At 39.6% G+C, this 19,240-nt stretch overlaps 1 protein-coding gene across 3 annotated transcripts in view; it reads right to left on the reverse strand.

The window, feature by feature from the left end:
• The window catches only part of JAK2 (Janus kinase 2), a 168,645-nt gene that overhangs the window by 139,824 nt on the left and 9,581 nt on the right, over window positions 1-19,240 (reverse strand). Inside the window, exon 1 of one of the 3 annotated variants that reach the window (XM_032777900.2) lies at window positions 5,331-5,478. The exons of the other annotated variants lie outside the window; for them this stretch is intronic. The gene's annotated coding sequence lies outside the window, so the exon portion shown is untranslated. Of the gene's footprint in view, window positions 1-5,330; window positions 5,479-19,240 lie in introns of those variants that run through there. 3 annotated transcript variants of the gene reach the window in all.

The following is a 19,240-nucleotide window of genomic DNA, read 5'->3' on the forward strand; positions in this document are numbered from 1 at the left end:
TAGCTGTGCCCCTGCCCACATAATTCAAACTCCGGAGTGGCCTTGGACATGCCTTTGTTTTGACCAGACATAGGCCCATGTTTTAGGTTTTACTACTGCTACAGTTTTAGTCAGGTTATACCGAACCCATTAAACCAGCACAATAATAGACATTGTATGGATGGTATAAAAATATGGATATGCTCATTACCATATTAGACAACACTCCTACTGAAAGTTTCTTTAAATGTCAGGTGTTTTCTTTATTCTCACTGCCAAGAAATATATGCTTTTCAGCTCAATTACATTTCTCCTATCTATCCTGCAAAACAGGTATGAGTTGAATCCCTTTTACCTTGATATAACTATCACTTAGAACTTTCTGTGCACTTTGGCCAATCCAGAAAAGCATTCAGTCACGTGAGTATTTCCACTGAAAATAATAGAACTACTCATGTGATTAAAGTTAAGACTATGTTTAAGTAATTGAGTCTTACTATGCAAGTAACTCCTTTTGATGAGAGAATTTTCAGGCATCAACATGGAAATATAAAAAGGCATCTTACTATAATTATAGTGGCCAAGGGAATCAGGAAGGCTACTAATTTGTGAATAAAAAATAAAGTTTCACAAACAAGGGAGAGAGAAGGTCCAGCTTAAGGTCCCCTAATATGAAGCAACAGAAATAAGACAGCAAATGAAAGTTTTACAGACTATAAAAACATGGGGTACATAGCACTTAAAAGAAAATATAAATCCAGTACATATTACCCCTATGTATGAGTATGTAATGCAAAAGTATTCATAGCAGAAACAGACAGTAAAGTAATATTTCACCTTAGAAATTTATACTGACAACTACCATTAAGACACATACGTACACTGAATCACTAAAACAATTAATTTCTCAGAGCTGTAATCAATTGCATGAGTTATATTGCCTGTTAAGACCCTCTATATGCTTAAACTAGGCAAAAATAGCTATACAATTATAGGAGACCATTTAGGATTTGCATCACAAATTTCATTTAGCTGTTAGAACAGACAAAATGTTACTGTTGCCACCTCTATGTCCTTGCTATATATTTAGGCCAAACCCTTTCATTTCCTTAATTTTAGGCATTATGAGTTGTTCCATTTACAGTGCATAAAGTGTGCAGAGTTGAGCACATTTGTACATTGTTGCCGAATCCAGTCCTGGCTATATAGATAGCAAAAGGTTTATTAATTTGTTTTGGGCTTTTCACTGTGGCACCTAGATGCTTAAATTACAGACATCAGAATTTAAAATAAGCACAAAACCAAAATTGTTAATCAAAGGTGTTTGAGTTTGTGCAATTAGGAACTCTAATATCAGGGCTTAGGTCAGCTTAAATGTGTCTCTCGGGGATGTGCAGCATTAAACCCCCAAATGCAGTAGCTAGATGACCTAAGTCGTAGGCATAGTAGACCAGCCTAAACATGACCTCTATTCCCCTACAGACTATTTCCCTGCCAAAGTTAACTGCCTAGTCCAAGTTATAGAGCTTTTTTTTAAATTAAATGTGAAAAGTAGCCTTTTTTAATCCAACTTTCCTCATTTCTGCTCAAAGTCTTCCAAAAAATTAACAAAAAATAATAAAAAAAAACCCAGAGAATAAGACCTATAAAGTTTTAGCCCAAAAAGTATGAATGAAGTCATTAACTACTGAAAAAGGGAATGGTGAGTTAGGCAAACAAAGCTATAAAGAATTTTTAAGCAATCGGTAAACTCGGAGGTTGTGCCGTACGACTGGAGAATTGCTAACGTAGTTCCTATTTTCAAGAAAGGGAATAAAAGTGATCCAGGTAATTATAGGCCTGTTAGCTTGACGTCTGTCGTGTGTAAGGTCTTGGAAAAAATTTTAAGGGAGAAAGTAGTTAAGGACATTGAGGTCAATGGTAATTGGGACGAGTTGCAACATGGATTTACTAAAGGTAGATCGTGCCAAACCAACCTGATCTCCTTCTTTGAGAAGGTGACGGATTACTTAGACAACGGAAATGCGGTAATAAAAAAAAAGAAAACAAAAAAAAAAAAAAAAAACCAATCTAAATTTACGCCTCGATTTCAGTAAGGCGTTTGACACGGTTCCGCATGGGGAACTGTTAGTTAAATTGGAAAAGATGGATGAATATGAAAGTTGTAAGGTGGATAAGGAACTGGTTAAAGGGGAGACTCCAGCGGGTCGTACGAAGGGTGAACTGTTCAGGCTGGAAGGAGGTTACTAGCGAGAGTCCGCTCAAGGATCGGTTTTGGGACCGATCTTATTAACCTATTTTATTACTGACTTGGCACAAAGAGCGGGAATGTGTTAATAAAGTTTGCGGATGACACGAAGCTGGGGGGTATTGCTAACACGGAGAAGGACCGGGAATATCTATTCAGGGAAGATCTGGACGCACCTTGTAAACTGGGTAATAGTAATAGGATGAATTCATAATAGTGAAAAGTGCAAGGTCATGCACTTAAGGGATTAATAATAAGAATTTTAGATATATGATTGGGGACGCATCAGTTGGAGAACACGGAGAGAACGGACCTTGGGGTATTGGTTGATAGCAGGATGACTCTGAGGCCCAATGTGATATTGGCTGTTAAAAAAGCAAATGCCGGTTTCTAGAATGCATCGGGGCGAGGTATTTCGCAGCAGGAGAAGGAGGTGTAGTGCCGTTATATACGGCGCTGGTAAGACCTACTTGGAATATTGTGTGCCGTTCTGGAGTCCCATGTTTAAGAAGGATGAATTCAAACTGGAACAGGTTCAGAGACGGGCTACTAGGATGATCGCAGGAATGGAAAAATCTGCCTTATAAAAGCGACTTAAAGAGCTTGGCTGTTTAGCCTGGCCAAAGAAGCTCCGGGGGGATATGCTTGCTCTATATAAATATATAGGGGGATAACGTTAGGAGGAGAGGAATTATTTAATTTAGTACTAATGTAGGCAGGAGGACGAATGGGTACAAACTGGATGATTAGAAGTTTAGACTTGAAATTAGAGCGAAGGTTTCAACATTAGGGGGTGAAGTTCTGGAAGGCCTTCCGAGGGAAGTAGGGGGCAAAAGACTTATCTGGCTTTAAGACTAAGCTTGATAAGTATATGGAGGGGATGTTATGATGGGATAGTTTAATTTGGCAATTGATTTGGATTATCGGCAGATAAGTCTGCCATGGTCTGTGAGGGGATTTGGATGGGATGGGAACTGAGTTACTGCAGAGAATTCTTTCTTGGGTGCTGGCTGGTGAGTCTTGCCCACAATGCTCAGGGTTTAGCTGATCGCCATATTGGGGTCGGGAAGGTTTTCCTCCAGGCGGATTGGCAGGGCCCTGGAGGTTTTTCGCCTTCCTCTGCAGCGTTGGGGGCATGGTCGCTTGCTGGTGGATTCCTCTGCAGCTTGAGGTCATCAAATCTCAATTTTGAAGGATTTCAATAACTCAGTCATGGGTTCGGGGTTGTTATAAATGTGTATGGGCAGGGTTTTGTGGCCTGCCTTGTGCAGGAGGTCAGACTAGATGATCATATTGGTCCCTTCTGACCTATGAGTCTATGAGTCTATATGGCTTACACACACAATTTTAAATTATTATACATTCACACACAAACATTTCTTATTAAGATGAAGATCTACTTATGTTAAAAACTCAGAGTACTGCTCTCAGGAAAATGGGTGTTATTTAAAAAGTATGAGAAAAGGATACTTGTCACAAACTGCCAATATAATTTGTTTATAGAATCAAAATCCTCCAGGACAATCACAAATCCACATAATGATTTTCAGTGCTACAGTCTTTTAAAGTGGTGTGGAAGTGTGTAAAAAATATTCTCCCTTTAGCATTTACCTATCCAAGGAACCTCCAGAGAAATGCCAAATAAAGTAAGAATAATTTACACTCTTCAAATAAGTCTAAATAATCAGAAGAAGAGGAATAAATGGCATGTTATGATACACAAACACTCCTTGGGGCCAATCCATAACTCTTTTCCCAACTCCAACATCAGAAATTCTGGGAGACAAGTACACATTGAATTAAATGCATTTTCTGGTATTGCAGAACCTTCTAGCACTGCAGTCAAATCTCTCTATGCAAGACAGACTTCACTTCACCACTTTTTAAAAATCTGCCGATAGAGAAGAATAACTGTTTAGTGCAAAATTCTATTTACCACAGTTAGGTAAATTAATGGTGACAGTATACAAACCTCACTGATACTCTACAGGAGAAACACTCATGGGATTATAAAAAATTCAATATTTTTGGCTGGGAATTTCAAAGGACTCAGAGATTTAAGTGTCCCAAATCCCATTGAATTTCTATGGCATTTGGTTATCTAATTCTCCTGGGTTCCTTTGAAAATCCCAGCCTTTATGACCAGATTCAAAACAATGAAGAACCTCAATCATTTATACTGACAATTGGGGGACCAGCTGCAAATGAGTTAATTTTGCCAATTAACAAAAACAAACGCAAAGGTAATATATTACAAAATGTACTGTGGTCATTTACATGAGATAATTTAGTTTTATCTTTGTTTGGACCAACTTCTGTTGGTGAGAGAGACCAGCTTTCAAGTCACACACAGCTCATTACGACTACACTGCGTATAATAATTTAATTTTAAACTACTACAGTGATCCCAGGTGCAAAACCAACTCTAACAGCTAGCTTTCAGATACTCATAACTTTGCAAAATATTTACTTCTTGAGATGACATTTTCCATGCTTGATCTCTCTGCAAGTAAACAGTTTGGAAGCTTTTTGAACACAAACCCTTTCAGCTATTTTGAAATCATCAGAGGTCAGAAAAAAAAATGAACAGTACATTAAATTACAGAATGAGAAAAGAATAATAGATATTGAGACTAGAGACAGCTTTTGAAAATACACAGTACCTCCCGCAATTCTGTCTCTCTAAAAGTTACCCCTGTTCTGATAATTATTTGCAACTACCTTTGGCTAGTGCTTCCTGAATGGATCAAGTTCAATAGGCAGGAGTAGTAGATTCAAAAGAAAACTCTGAAACAAAACAAAACAAAGAAAAGTACTCCTAAACCTGAAGAATGCGCATTACAAAAGCTTAAAGAAAGAGTAATCAAGCTACAGACAGAATACGTAGAAGGATTAATGCACGGACTAGCATAAGCACATTTTTCATGTCCTGTTGGTTCTGTTTATAAAGAGAACCTTATCAGTGAGGATGATCTCACCTAATTGTAAAGTGCTTGGAAACTAATGGACTGTCATGCCTCTACAACAATAAAGTTATACCCTCTCTAACACCATTGTAAATTTAAATAAATGCAAGAAAAGAATGTGACCTGGCTCTTATTACCTGGCTCCCATCCTCTCTGCCTGCTGAGCCTGCACTTTCTGCAGATTTAGAGGGTTCAGGTCAGATGAAACTCTCAGTTCCCCCAACTCCAGAGTCCCCATGAGTGCCCATCTTAGACTTCAAGAGGGTTCTGGGAGGAAGCAGCACAAGAGCCCACTAAGCATCTCTCATGATCTGCAGGTAGAATAATAATTAAGGCAAGAATTTTGTCACAGAGGTCGTGAAACTCACAGAATCTGTGACTTCCAAAGACCTCTGTGACTTCAGCCCGTGTGGCTGGAAGCTGCAGGGTCCCGCTGCCTCCTATAGCGGCAGGGAGCTGTGAAGTACCCCCACTGCCTAAGACAGTGGGTCCCCAAGCTGCCGTGGGCAGCAAGGGGATCCTCACAGCTCCCCAGCCATTGCAGTGGGGCAGGATGGCTAGTCTGCTTACGCCTAGCACCAGCTCTGAGTGCCAGCAACAGTGAGAGGATCTCCAGAGATGACCTGTCCACCCCTTAGAGCTCCTCCAAGGAGAAACAGGAGCAGCTGTTTGGCCTTTACACCCCAGCCAGACACCTGAGACTCACTGGAATCAAAGTTGAACTCTTATCACATTCTCCTTTTGTTGATTGTCCCTGCCTCTTCCCAACTCCCTCTGCATCAAGGCCTCACTCTCTCCTCAGCTACCATGCTTCTTTGAACCCTCTTCTTCATAGCATCCCCTCCACCCACACACTTTCTTTGTCATTCCACTCCTCCACTTCCCCCTACCTTCCTTCTATCCCCTCCAAATGAATTTCTCCCTGTGCTGTGTCCTCAAGCCTACCCATACGACCATTCCTCATCCCCACCCCAGTCTAATAATGTCCTCTCCTATAAACAAATGGACCATAAATAAATATATGCATACATGTTAGTTTTTTTCATTTATTCAAGACACATGGTCATCATTACTTCATGTGTTTGCTTGTATTCTGTATCCATTCCTGCAGCCTCGGTCTGTTCTTTGTCTTTATGGATCATAAAAGCTCTAGTTGGCATGACTCTTGGGCAGATTTGTTACCAGAAAAGGGGCTCAACTTGATGAACCAGCAACACAGAATGCAAACTTTCTGATGCACAACCCACAGTCAACCAAGACTGTTGCTCCTCCCCAAAACTGGCTAATAGCCCTCTTCCCTCAAGGAAGTGTGAAAAGCCAGACCTGCAGATCTGAAGACTCTGTTCTTCAGGGGGCTACACTGAAACTTGGTCAGCAGCTGGGCCATCAGAGAAAAAATACTAGTCTTCAATGGAGACACATGGCTGCCAAACGGAGAGTGAGCGAACGCAGGATGCAGAAGGAATTACAGACAGAAGACCAGTGAAAATGGAAAAGGAAGAAGAGTAGGGACCAGACAGAAAGAGATGAGATAGAATAAAAATGGAGGAAATAGGGAAGGGGACCAGAGTGTGAAAAAGATAGAATGGCACAGAGATGACAGGGAAGAAACAGGAGAGACTCTAATAAAAAGGGAACAGCACAACAGAATGAGAGGAAGATAACATCAAAGCGTTACAGTGATAACAGCAGAATGAAAGCAGGAGATGGAAAGACAGAGAAACAAGGAGGGAAAAATGGGAGAGAAAGCACCAAGCAAAGCCGTAATAAGGAATTTTTACACCAGAGGCAAGGGCTGGCTCCAGGCTCTTTGGCGGCGGGTCCCTGAGTCCCTGTTGGAGGGAAAGACCTGCTGCTCAATTGCCACCACTGCTTCATTCATTCTTTGGTGGCAGGTCCTTCCCTCCAACAGGGACTCAGGGACCAGCTGCCGAAGAAGCCGCAGCGGCAGAGCTGGCGCCAAAGTGCCGCCGATCGCGCTAGAGCTGCGCCCCTCTGCTTTGCACGCCCGAGGCAAGTGCCTCACTCGCCTCGCACTTGCTATGGCACTAGCACCAAGACATCATGTTAAGGACAGTACACTAATTTATTTAGTCATAAGTGTGAGCTGTATAATTACTGTAAAATCACTGGGGATGATCAATTTAATTTAGGTGAAGCAATATGCAAATTATGGATAACACTCAGGTTCCCGTCAAGCTGGCAGTGAGGCTGATGCTAGGAAGATGGTGGATCACTTCTGGAAGCCGTCATACATCATGCCCAGAGCCAGGTGCTCTGATGTCATGGGTATTTGCGTGAATACCATGGCAAAAGAACTGCAGGATGTTCAGCATATTTTTTTCAAACAGACCCAAAGTAGCATACACTATACCATATTACATCATGAATTTTCCCTGGCTACACCTAGCCATGTCCTGAAATTCAGTCATTTCCTCCTAGAGCCACAGTTTCTCTTTAATTAAATGGCCTGTCATTCCTGTAATGTCTTTTATAGTGATTTTTACAATAAATTATACAGTTTACACTTGTGACTCAACGAAACTGATTACTATCCTTAAAATAGTCCTTGTGCTTTTTCTCTGAAGGTTACTGACAGTGAAGGGCAGCCAGTAGTTCCCTTCATGAGCTCTCTTTGTTTGGAGAGATGGCCAATCATTTGGCCCTTCCTCTTCAAACTCCACAGGTGTCACTTATGTTGAGCCTCAGTCTTTGTCTACACTACAAACTTATGTCAGTAAAACTACACTGCTCAGGAGTGTAGAAAATCTTCCCTGAGTGATGCAGTTAAACCAGTCTAACTTCTGGTGTAGACAGAAGTACGTTGACAGTAGGGCTTCTCCTGTCAACACAGCTACTGCCTCTTCGGGAGGTGGAGTACCTACACTAACAGGAGAAGCTCCTGTCTACATAAAACATTGACATTGTGTATACCCCTGTAACTAAATAACCCATCCAACAAGAAAGAAGCTTTGTGGAACACAAATGAAGAACTTCAACAGAACAGCGCTAAGTTCAAAGCAAGTGGTCATTGCGTGTGGTGACTGGAGGTCATGGACTCTAAATGCATTCCTCACTCTCTGTCATCAAAGTAAGAGCCCACATGGATAGTGACCCTATCATCAAGTTTTCTGTGAGAAGAAGCTATAAGAATGGATTCAAGAGAAGTTCAGAGATGAAGGATCTGTTTGGATTCTAACAGGGTGGAATAACTGAATGAGAAGACATAGATCCTCAGAGTTATTCTGTGTAGCCCTGAGAGACTTTTTGGGAAACTGGCAGATTACTACATCTCCGCCACCATTTGGAATTATAGATTGTGTCTAACCTGTACATATATTTTACCTGCTTTAACCTCTCAATAACTCTTATTTCCTTTTCTTATGTAATAAACCTTTAGTTGGTTTACTATAGAACTGGCTGTCAGCATTGTCTTCGTCGTAAGATCTAGGGTACCAATTGATTTGTGGTAAGTGACTAGAAGCAAGCTAAATGTGGTGTGATTTTTTTTATGTAAGTGACATTTTATCACAAAGTCTAGTTTGTTTGGGTGGCAAGGTAATCCCCTTAGACTCTCCAGGCTGTCTGTCACTCCATGGTAAAACTGGTATAGTGATCCAGGAGTTCACATTTGCTCCTGGCCTGGTGAAATCTAATTATAGAACACATCACCAGATTACAGTCCTGAGTCACTCCAGAGAGCCTAACACCTGAGTCTCCAGTTTGTCAGGATGCCAGACAATTACTCACAGCAACTGGCCCCCACCTAGTTTTTTTCTGCTGGCTTTATGTTCCTCCTCCATTATCTTCCTTCCTTCCTTGCCATTTTCTTCTTCAGTCTACAACCCCACTCTGTACTGTACTGCCCAAACTTTTCCCGTTTTGTATGCCTCTTTCCCCTGCCCTTGTCAGACATTTTCTCCTTCCAAATTCCCCTCTCTGCTTCTTTCTCCGACCACCCTTCTTGAAGTCAGTGTTTCCCAAATGTACTGATTTTTCTATTTGAAGTAAGACAATCAAGTCTATGGAACAAAACTTTTTAGAAGACAAATCTCTTACCTTTTGTATTCTTATCATTCAAAAGCAATTTGTTTGCTACAAGCCGCTTCTGAAGCGGATACCCTGCAATATTTTCTTGTAAAAAGGTCATCAAATCCTCATTTAGAAGTGACCCATTAAAAGTACAGAGTATTAAGATGATGATTTGTGCACGATCATAAAGCAAAACAAGAGACAAGAAAAAATACCTGTAACAGGTACTGCCTTCATCAGAGACTAACTTTTAGAGAGACAACACAGCTGTACAACATTAGATACCATACACATAACAAAAGTAGTCTGGGAAACCAAGAATGATATAATCATAAATTAACATAAAGACTAATACTGCAGTTGCTCATTCCTCTTTCAAGTGAAGATGACTATACACAGTTGTTTATTAGGGAAAGTATAGAGCTGTGAAGTTCAGATCGAGACTTTCCCAAAGATCAAGGGCACTTTGAGTCATGATTTTGGGGTATAGGCCCATCATCTTCAATAATTATACTGTTTTCCCCTGGATATTGAAATCCCTCCCCCAACCCAAAACAAGCAAGCAAACATAAAAGATACAACAATTAACCTTAGATTTCACAATATGCCCAAGTGCTACATTTATTACCAACTTTATATTCGGAAACAGAGGGTACGTCTACACTGCACGATTATTTCGAATTAGCTTAAACCGATATTACAAAACAGATCTAATAAAATCGGTTTAGCGCGTCCACAGTGGGATCCCGAAATCGATTGTTTGCGTCCATGGTCCAAAGCTACCATCGATTTCAGGAGCGGTGCACTGTGGGTAGCTGTTCCTCAGCTATCCCATAGTTCCCACTTCCGTGTTGAGAGCACAGTGCCTGATGGGGCAGAAAACACTGCCCCGGGTGGTGCTGGGTACAGCCTCACCCCTCCCTTTGTGAAGGCAGCAGACAACCCTTTGGCGCCTTTTTCGCGGAGTGCATTGAGCAAACGCCATAGCACAGCAATCTTTCCCTTTTGTTCTTCACGTGGTGGTGGGGGGAAATAAACTGAGGAGCTGTTCCCTGAACCACGCCAGACACTGTGTTTGAACCTACAGACATTGGGAGCTCAGCCAAGAATGCAAATAATTTTCAGAGACTGCTGTGGACTGTGGGATAGCTGGAGTCCTCAGTACCCCCTCCCTCCCTTCATGAGCGTCCATTTGAGTCTCTGGCTTCCCGTTACGCTTGTCACGCAGCGCTGTGTATCCTGGAGTTTTTTATTCAAACGCTTTGGCATTTCGTGTTCTGTAACGGAGCTGCATACAACAGATTTGTCTCCCCATACAGCGATCAGACCTAGTATCTCCCGTACGGTCTATGCTGGAGCTCTTTTTCGATTTCAAACTGCATTGCCAGCCGTGCTGATCAGAGCTCCACGCTGGGCAAGCAGGAAATGTAATTCAAAAGTTCGCGGGGCTTTTCCTGTTTACCTGCCCGCTGCATCCGAGTTCAGATTGCTGTCCAGAGCGGTCAGTGCTGCACTCTGGGATGCCGCCCGGAGGCCAATAACGTCGATTTCCGGCCACATGAACCCTAATCCGAGTTATCACTATCGAATTTAGCGCTACTCCTCTCGTTTGGGAGGAGTTCCGAAATCGATTTAAGGAGCCGTTTAACTCGATATTAATGACGACGTCGTGTGAACGGATACAGCGTTAAATCGGTATATCGGCCATTAAACCGATTTAAAGTCGCAGTGTAGACCTGGCCAGAGATATGGTACTTTTCTATATTGGCTCTGCTACAATTATCCTTTGGATTTCTCTTTGCTAAGATAGACTGTGGTGACTATGGAATTCTGAAAGGTACTAGAGACTTGGGCATAGCTGAAATACAGATCTTTGACTATCAAATATTTGAGACAGATGCACACGTACATTTCACACAGCATAAACAAGTAATAAAGGAGATTGGGTTTCTCTGGTACCCAGCATCCTATTCAGACCATGAGAGCATCAGGGGAAGTGGGGTTAGAAATGATACAAGAATATGAACAGGGGGAGTGAAGAGAAAAAAGTGGGAGAAAGAGAAAAGGAGAAAATAGGTGAGATTTTTTCTCTGTATGCCTTTCTGAAGAAGAGCTCTGTGTAGCTTGACTCTTTCACCAACAGAAATTGATCCAATAAAAGATATTACCTCTCCCACCCAGTCCCTCTGAAGACCTGATAGACTTTTTCAATGCTATCTTATTTGTGGACAGACTTTTATTGCAACACCGTCAGAAATTAATGCTCTCTCAATTCATGGCTAAGTTTAATGTGCACTTTATTATTCCTTTTTGCTTCAACATGGAGAGAAATGGTAAAGATCACCAGGTTATTATTTAGACTTCTATTTTCTTGTGTAAAAGAAATAGTCACAGATCTTACATTCTTCAAATGTTTTGTAAGGACTAAATAATGCAATATCTGCTAGTGAGTTTTATAGATACTGTACATTTGTTCTGAGGGTTACTATGGTAATTATATTATGTATTTGCTGAAGAAGCAATGCTGGTCCACCATCTTCAAACTAAATATGAGGATCAGAATTTTGCTTTACTTGACCATGACATTCGGAATGAAAAGGCAAGAGATGGAAAGAGAAACTAATGAGCTGATATCCACACGGTTAAAGTCTGTATAATCCACAGCTGTTCTACACACCATTTAACACTTGAAATATGGCTGTAACCATATTATGAGACTTTGTAGGGACTAGTGTAGTGATAGTATTTTAGGTGATCTGCTAGGTAGATTTTGTGAAGACTTTGCAGATGTTTCAAAACAACCATAAGTACTGATTTTAGCCCCTAGCTTATTTTGCTCATACTCTACCCAGTCTTTGAAAGACTGCATATTTCACTAACCCAGACATGGATTAAAGGCCACACAAGAGATGCTTGTGTACTGCTATTTTATAATACGCTTATGTCTAGGTTTGTCCTTCCTCACGAAGAGACACGGTACTCAGATATACATTTACATTCTCATTAAAACAAAAGCAATGAAACTATATAGCCACCTGTTGATCTACAGATTATGCCTCTCATTATTACAAGTATAATTTTATATTAATAAGACTATAATAAAAATTCCAGTATTGTATAATAACCAATTCATTCAACAGCACCAATGAGATACAATGAATAATCCGAAAAGGTTCCTCACTCATTACAATGTTCTAAACATAAATAACGGGGAAAAAACCTAGGAAGGAACTTCTGGGTTACAAAAACAAAACAACAAAGGAGAGATCGCAGAAATTGACTGTAGAACTAATTCTGTATCTCTTCTGTTGAAATACAGCAGAAGTAGCAAGGCAGAAAGCAAGTCTTGCTAATTTACATAAACTACTATTTAATTCCATTACATGATTAAAAAAATAGACAAGGACCTATAATGTTATATAAATGGTTCTGCTTATTTTTCACATAAGTAAATAAGAAATCTGCTGATAAATGAAAAATAAGCAGGATTTTTTTTAAAATTGTATATAAAAGAACAACATAGTAGCTGCACATCTGATCTGTTTGCATTTACTTCAGAAAGAAGCCATAGTCTGACACAAATTATTTAACACGTATTGTGGTAAGGGACAGAGTCATCAGTCAGACTGGGAACTCACAGTGCTAGGCCCTGTACACGGTCAGTCCATGCCTCAAAGATCTAGAAGCATCGATAATTTTCTCGAACACCAATTGTCTGTACTAATGGTACAAAACAGGGGTTCTCACCTGTTTTCACAGCATGGACCACCTCCTTCCCTAACCTCTGGAATTGCTCAGATTTGCAATTGCACATTACCCCTCTGGCAACTAATGTAACTGCTTGCATTCAAACATGTACATGTACAATTAATATTAATAAATACAATGACTGTCACTGGTTTTGCTTTGCTCTTCCCTCCTCCTATTTCCTGGCCCCTGCTCAGCACACCTCTTCTATTCCTCCATTCTCAAGACATTTTACACCCTATCTGCCACCTCCTTCCACTCAAAATTCCATTTCCCCCCTAAATCAACAAGCCGCCTCCTCTCTCAATCAAGTTCCCTTCTAGGCAACATCAATTCTTCTTATCCCCCACACCTCAAAATGAATTCTGCCTCCCCTCCTAATCAACATCCCCCATAACAACAGACATTTTCCTCCACTGAAATTCAATTCCGCTTACCTCCCCCACAATTACAATCAGTTTTTCCACAATCCACAAACAAATCCAAACTAATTTCCTTTCTACGATCAACAGCCAGACTCCCCACTACGCACCCTCCATCCTGAAAATCAATTCTCCTCCATCCACATATTTAAAGCGTGGTGAGCACAGCTTTTAACTATAATGCCACTTGGCAAATTCAGGAAGTTCCTGGGCAGTAGAACAATAGTTGTGCTTTATTTATTCTACTGTTGTTACCTTTTTCTCTCTCTCTTTTTTTTTTTTCTAATTCCCGTCAATGCCCTCACTTCCTGGCTGCAGATTTCCGCCTCTCAAGAAGTGGATGCTGAGCTGACAACCCTCAGAGGCTGTTCTGGAGGGGATCTGGAACCTACTATCCTCTCTTTCAGGGATAGATCCAGCCCCTGGCAAGGAGAGGAAGGTAGTCCTGGGAGCTGCTTGGGTCTGGAAGTGGCTAGGGGAGGTGGAGGAGTTGGGGATTACTACTGCAGCTGGTGGCCCCTCTGTTTAATGGGAAGGATTGATGGGGAGGCTCTGGTAAATTCACTGGGGCAGTGACAGAAGCTCACCAGGAGTGTGGAAAGGAAATCAGTCATTGGAGAAATAGCAAGCAGGAAATTTAAATCATTGATTTTTTGCATTTGTACTTTTTTGTTATTTCTCTAAAGAAAAGTTGATTTATATTGGCTAATAACTATTAAAAATGGTTGATTTCCTAAATAAAGACTTTATATCAAATTTAGTACTTCAGGTGCATATACTATATCTATACACATTTATTTAAACTTAACTTATATTTATTCAGATTCTAAATTTTTGCTTTTTTATGTTAGAAAATAGTGAAAAATGCATTTATTTACTGGAAAATTATTTTTTCTAACTGTGATTTGAGTCAAGCTACATCTGGAAGAAAATTTGGAATTCAATTAAAAATGGATAAAACCAGCATTGTAAAATTAATTTTTATTAAATAAAATAACCTTAAATGTGCTGCATATACTGAAAAAATACCAATGTATCAAAACATGTTCTGCATTTAAAGCTAACTGATTTATTACACAAAGGAAGTATTGTCTACAGCTAGTGAATTGAACTGATTGTTTCTGATCACTGTGACCTTCTAGGTTTTAGAACTAGCAGATTTCATGTTCTCACATCTCATTTTTATTCATAGATTGGAAGAGGAAAACAAGCTTGGTCTGCTTTTTCAAATTCCAATAAGTTTTTAAACTTTGAACGAACTAGTCATTGACTGGACTAGCTGAATAAACTGAAATTAAGAAAATATTCTCTCTCCACCTGTTGAAGAGGCTTCTGCTGTTAAAAGCTGGTTTAGCACACTATCAAATTCTAGTTTCAGGTGCTTAGCCAGTGACTTTGACAGTTCACTGGGATGACTTTCTTTAATACAGTGGTGTAGGGATATTACAGAAGGTTTATATTAGACATGGTTTATGTGAAAAATGATTTATTGTTAGAAATGATTTACTGTTAATTAATACTTTATAACTAAAGGTTTGTATTAGAAATAAATGTGATTCCCGAGATTTAGCCTCTAGCCTCCAAGCCACCAGCTGTGTCTGTGTGAAGCCTGCTGAAAGAAATACTTTGTATGAAACTTGTTAAAGGTTAATTGACTCTAAGTGTCCATTCTCTAAGTGACACTCTGTAGTCCCTACTTTACTTTGTAATGGCGGCTGTGAGCCAAACCAGTAGCTGTTATAGTACACAGAGACCCCCACCCTCTGTAAATTTTCATCTCACTTTATTTTTGAATGATAAAAGACAGGGAGTCTCACATAAATTGGTAACACCCCGAAAGCTAAAGAGACAGTGAAATAGATGGGATTAAGATAGAGAATGTATGCGAATGAGTGTCTAGTTTAAATAATGAATGAATGGTTAGGAAGTTACCAGCCTGAAGAATTCAGTGTCCCCCAAAGAAGGTGTCAAGTGGGATCAACCAGATGACGCCCGGAGGGCAAACTGGAATCCACTCCACCACCTCAAAGGAAGGAAAAACAAACATCTGACAAGATGGAGCCAGCCACCTGCTGATTGATTTAACAGCAGAATGAAGCAACTCTCACGGACTGAAATAGGGATAAATTCCTATAAAACTGGACTCTGAAGAATAAAGTCTTTGAGTATCTGGTTCTGCTACCACCCTCCAGGAGCATCAGGTGCGCACCTGACCCGGACTCGGCTCCACTCTTGTGTATAGGATACCTGGTCAGTATTCTGTCACAAGCAACTTTTAGGCTGGTAACTATAACATCTATACAAAACTTGTACGAATGATTGTGCGAATGAGTATTTTTTATTTATTTATATATATATATATATGTAAATAAGTGTATAAGAAATAAGTAGTAATAGGAATAAGTAGCCAAACAACGTTGTTTACTGTTATCGTTTGTTTTATCATGGTATTTACAATAAATGTGACAAATGTCTTGTCCCCTTTAATAAGATCCTGCTGGTTTTTATTGGTCTAATATAATTGGTATAACAGTGGCAGCAAAACATGTATTGCTCAAAATTTTTTTTATTTACTTTTAATAGATTATAGTAAATTTAGGCCTTAACACGAGTTGTCAATTTCAAATATAATTTGAACAGTTATTTTTAAAAAGAAAAAAAATGTATTTAATTTAAATTTTAAAAATCCAGTTACCCATTTTCATTCATCCTGTCTCAAGGGGAACACGCTCTTCTTTTTCCCCTGGAGCACCACTGTCAGTGCAGAGGGGACAACTGCTTTCCACTGCACCATATCTCCTCAACACAAAGCTTCAATATCATGATGAGGGGCAATACAGATTGGGACTCCCTAGGGGGAACCTGTCTGGAACACGTGAGTTACAAGATGCCAAATCAAAGCAATGGTACGTTTCTTAACCACAGGGCACTCTGGGAGGAAATGTCATGACACCCACAAGTTAACATGAAAAGGCAAATGCATGTTCCCTGAGACATTCAGTTTGAAAGTATAGCTTTGATATAGCAAGAACTAGCTTAAAACTAACTTAACTCGTTGTATTGATGTACTATGTGTCACAGAGGTCTGCATTATAGAGTCTATTGCGTAAATCTCTTGTGGGAGCACAAACCTGAGGCTGGCTACCCATGTTGCAGCATCTCTGACTGAACAAGTTTTAGACATGACCGTCTGAGGAGTATCCTCCAAAAAGAAAAACAACAAACGTATGAAGACAACCTGTTGAAATTGTTTTGGACATACACTGATTTTTAATAAACTATAGTGTGCAATCTATAGCAGAGCTATCAAATAATACAAAGTTCTAAATTCTTTTATTTTAAAGGCTCTGAGTAAAGAAATTGCTTCTTTACCAATTGCAACATCCTTCTAATGGCAGCTGGAACTATCCTAAATTAAGGAGCATGAATGGGATTAGGATGCTGATGAATGTCATTATGTAGACAAGTAAATAGTACGTTACTGATTTAAGCCCCTAAATATTATAGTTATTCACACACTTGTCAATGTTATTCCAATATCTATTCTTCTTTAGACTGAAGCTCATAGAATCTCCATATACTATTTTTTGTTGCTTTAAAATAAAAAATAAAGCAAGAAAAATCAAAATTGTCTCATGTTTAAAAAAAGTAAATGTTTTTAGATTCAATTGGTAAGTCCACAGATAGCAAGAAAAACAGGTTGGCTTACAGATCAAGAACTCTGCCAGTAACTTAGAAAGCTGATTTGAAGAAGTACAGGCACTCCCCTGATCTCACCACCACTCTCAAAAAAGCCCAGTTTAGACTGATTCTGCTCTCACTTACACCAGTTTAGCTTTATTAACTTTAATGAAAATACTCCCGATTTATCTTTTAAACTGGATTTTCACTTCCTTGTACTGTGTTTATGCCAGTAACTGCAACTGCTCTAACAGTTGAAAACATGGCTCATTGTTTTTAAACAAACCTTACACAAATGCACAGTTCAGTCTCCCCTTGACAAGCATAATACCCTCATTAGCTTTAATGGGAGTTATGCATGCTCATTCTCAAAGGGAAAATATACACTAAACAAACAGTGAGTCAGTCACGACAACCCTTAGTTTACTGATTTTACAAGCCAAAGTGAAGGTTACCTTAAAAGCAAATGTCCATGTATCCAATTTAAGCAATTTAATGCATACATATCAACCAATTACACATAAAAAAAAAATCACATTTATTCAGTGCAAAGATCAGAAAATTTGCATGGGAAACAGAACTTTTCAGTATGAATAAACATATGTGTCTTTTAAAGTAACAGTTTTAATTAGCATTGGTTATTATTGCTAGTAATGGGCATCTTGATCATCTTGATCCTGCACAGATAGTTTGGAAGCCAAAGGTAAGAGCTGTAAAACTGGCCTAATAACATTCCTTAGATAAAGGTAACACATATCCATTAAATGCTTGGTTTAAATATTACATAGTATATTAAAACCACTGATTGCTCAAGGAGCAAAAGAAAAAATGACTAGGTTGTATTGCCAGTGCCACAAATTATTTCAAAAGTGCCACTGACTGGTGTAAGATTAAAAATGACTGTTCTTTCAAAGTGATTTTGAAAAAGACTTGACAGTTTATACATCTGAAAACTCACATAGTGAGAAACACTTCTAAACAGAACATGCAGCAGTCTGCAAAGCAGGATACAAGTTGGGTTTATGCCCTTTTTTGCTTCTCTATGATATAAAAAGACGATTTGAGAAATGTTTGGTTTATTGTTAGTTCACTTTGTGTCACTCCAACCCCCCCGCCCCCTTAGATTAGTAAGGAATATAAAGTTTTGCCTTCTTTGTTCTTAATGTGGACTAGAGAATTGGAATAGACATTTGGGGAAAATCTGATGGTAAATGAGGAGATCATATCATAAAGAGTGGGTGCTCCGTGGCTCTAATCCATCCATTCCCACCTCGTGCACACACACAGATTAGTGATATCCCAGAGACTCAGAGGTGATAAGAGAAAGCATGCACGAGGCCATGTTCCATGTATCTTTATGAGCTTTTGGGATTTTATAACCCTTCTTGTGCCCTGCTGCTCCATGACACAGAATGGAAGGAGCTCGGGGCCCAGCATCCCTTGCAACCATTTTATGTTTTATCTAACAAACAGCTATAGTACAATACTCATAAATTTTGCTAGCACAGCACTAAACACTCTAGAACATCACTAATTATTCATGTGAATTTTGGCAAGTGTTCAGAATTGTCTAAATCTGAAAATTGCTGGCAGAAAAACTATTTTACTGATACTCTTTTCTACCAAAGTAATTTTACAGTATCTATTTTTAAAAACTTTGATCACCAACCACACCGTACATAACAGTACACTTTCATCTAGCTTTGCTAGTTTTTCCTCCCTGGATATCTTCCTAAAAGTGAAGCTTACTCAAAAAGCTGGATCCTGAAGAGAACTCTTCTCACTAAACACTCCAATAGTTGTTTTCCAACTATCCATCTTAGAATTCTCCTACATTATCAGTAAAATTTGACTAACTGGCTAATCTACATTGGTAAAACTGAGATATAACCTAAGGCCTGGTCTACACTACGCGTTCATACCGATTTTAGCACAGTTAAACCGATTTAACGCTGCACCCATCCACACAACGACGCCCTTTATATCGACATAAAGGGCTCTTTAAACCGGTTTCTGTACTCCTCCCCAACGAGAGGAGTAGCACTGAAATCGGTATTACCATATCAGATTAGGGTTAGTATGGCCGCAAATCAATGGTATTGGCCTCCGGGCGGTATCCCACAGTATCCCACTGTGACCGCTCTGGAAAGCAATCTGAACTCGGA

The sequence above is a fragment of the Chelonoidis abingdonii genome, chromosome 6 (genome assembly GCF_003597395.2).
Source record: "Chelonoidis abingdonii isolate Lonesome George chromosome 6, CheloAbing_2.0, whole genome shotgun sequence".
Lineage (NCBI taxonomy): Eukaryota > Metazoa > Chordata > Testudines > Testudinidae > Chelonoidis > Chelonoidis abingdonii.